Source organism: Arachis stenosperma, chromosome 5 (genome assembly GCF_014773155.1).
Source record: "Arachis stenosperma cultivar V10309 chromosome 5, arast.V10309.gnm1.PFL2, whole genome shotgun sequence".
Classification (NCBI taxonomy): Eukaryota; Viridiplantae; Streptophyta; class Magnoliopsida; order Fabales; family Fabaceae; genus Arachis; species Arachis stenosperma.
In genome coordinates, this window is record NC_080381.1 from 102,699,840 (window position 1) to 102,702,353 (window position 2,514).

Consider the following 2,514-nt stretch of genomic DNA (forward strand, 5'->3'; position numbering starts at 1 on the left):
GAAGAGTACTAGGAGGGAGTTCAGTAACTTTCTTACTCAGCTGTCCCACTTGTGCCTCTAAATTCTTAATGGAGGACCTTGTTTCAGTCATGAAACTTTGAGTGGTTTTGATTAGATCAGAGACCATGGTTGCTAAGTCAGAGTGGTTCTGCTTAGAATTCTCTGTCTGTTGCTGAGAAGATGGTGGAAAAGGCTTGCCATTGCTAAACCTATTTCTTCCACCATTATTATTGTTGAAACCTTGTTGAGGTCTCTGTTGATCTTTCCATGAGAGATTTGGATAATTTCTCCATGAAGAATTATAGGTGTTTCCATAGGGTTCTCCCATGTAATTCACCTCTTCTATTGAAGGGTTCTCAGGATCATAAGCTTCTTCTTTAGATGAAGCATCCTTAGTACTGCCTGGTGCATTTTGCATTCCAGACAGACTTTGAGAAATCAAATTGACTTGCTGAGTCAATATCTTGTTCTGAGCCAGTATGGCATTCAGAATATCAATCTCAAGAACTCCTTTCTTCTGATTTGTCCCATTGTTCACAGGATTCCTTTCAGAAGTGTACATGAATTGGTTATTTGCAACCATTTCAATTAGTTCTTGAGCTTCTGTAGGCGTCTTCTTCAGATGAAGAGATCCTCCAGCAGAGCTATCCAATGACATCTTGGACAGTTCAGAGAGACCATCATAGAAAATACCTATGATGCTCCATTCAGAAAGCATATCAGAGGGACACTTTATGATTAATTGTTTGTATCTTTCCCAAGCTTCATAGAGGGATTCTCCTTCCTTCTGTCTGAAGGTTTGGACTTCCACTCTAAGCTTACTCAATTTTTGAGGTGGAAAGAACTTTGCCAAGAAGGCATTGACTAGCTTTTCCCAAGAGTTCAGGCTTTCTTTAGGTTGTGAGTCCAACCATATCCTAGCTCTATCTCTTACAGAAAAAGGGAATAGCATAAGTCTGTAGACCTCAGGGTCAACCCCATTAGTCTTGACAGTGTCACAGATTTGTAAGAATTCAGCTAAAAACTAATGAGGATCTTCCAATGGAAGTCCATGGAACTTGCAATTCTGTTGCATTAGAGAAACTAATTGAGGCTTAAGCTCAAAGTTATTTGCTCCAATGGCAGGGATAGAGATGCTTCTCCCATAGAAGTCGGGAGTAGGTGCAGTAAAGTCACCCAGCACCTTCCTTGCATTGTTGGCATTGTTGTTGTTTTCGGCTGCCATGGGTTCTTCTTCTTTGAAGATTTCTGTTAGGTCCTCTACAGAGAGTTGTGCCTTAGCTTCTCTCAGCTTTCGCTTCAAGGTCCTTTTAGGTTCAGGATCAGCCTCAACAAGAATGCTTTTGTCTTTGCTCCTACTCATATGAAAGAGAAGAGAACAAGAAAGTTTGGAATCCTTTATGTCACAATATAGAGATTCCTTGAGGTGTTAGAGGAAAAGAAAAATAGAAGGAAGAGGTAGAGAATTCGAACTTATCAAGAAAGATGGAGTTCGAATTGTGCATTAAGGAATAGTGTTAGTCCATAAATAGAAGGATGTGAGAAGAGGGGAAGAAATTTTCGAAAATTAAGTAAAAGATTTTAAAAACATTTTGAAAAACACTAATTGATTTTCGAAAACCAAGGGTGGAAAAGAAATCAAGTGATTTTTGAAAAAGATTTTGAAATTAGAAATCAAAAAGATTTGATTGAAAACTATTTTGAAAAAGATGTGATTAAGAAGATATGATTGAAAAGATATAGTTTTAAAAAGATATGATTGAGAAGATATGATTTGAAAAACAATTTAAAAAGATTTGATTTTAAAAATTAATGACTTGGCTAACAAGAAAAGATATGATTCAAACATTAAACCTTTCTCAACAGAAAAGGCAACATACTTGAAATGTTGAATCAAATCATTAATTGATAGCAAGTATTTTTTAAAATGGAATGAAATTGATTTTGAAAACATATGATTGAAAAGATATGATTTTAAAAAGATTTGATTTTAAAAAGATTTTGAAAACCTGAAAAAAAATTTGAATTAAAAACAGAATCTTCCCTTTTGTGCCATCCTGGCGTTAAACACCCAGAATGGTGCACATTCTGGCGTTTAACGCCCAAAGCACTACCCTTTTGGGCGTTAAACGCCCAGCCAGGCACCCTGGCTGGCGTTTAAACACCAGTTTGCCTTCCTCACTGGGCGTTTTGAACATCCAGCTTTTTCTGTGTAATTCCTCTGCTGAATGTTCTAAATCTTCAATTCTCTGTAGTATTGACTTGAAAAGACACAAATTAAAAATATTTTTTGGATTTTTAATAATGAGGAATAATCAAAATGCAACTAAAATCAAATAACAATGCATGCAAGACACCAAACTTAGCAGTTTGTATACTACTGACACTAACAAAATGAGAATGCACATGAGAAACAAAACACTCAAGTCAAGAGAATTCAAAGATCAAAACAATGAAATCATCAAGAACATCTTGAAGATCACTTAAGACACATGAATGAATGCAAGAAGAACA

At 36.1% G+C, this 2,514-nt stretch overlaps 1 non-coding gene across 1 annotated transcript; it reads left to right on the forward strand.

Moving 5' to 3' along the window:
• The first annotated feature begins 712 nt into the window (after positions 1 to 712).
• On the forward strand, positions 713 to 820 carry LOC130983960 (small nucleolar RNA R71). The gene has a single exon (XR_009087925.1). It is a non-coding gene; the product is annotated as a small nucleolar RNA R71 (small nucleolar RNA).
• The last annotated feature ends 1,694 nt before the right edge of the window (positions 821 to 2,514 follow it).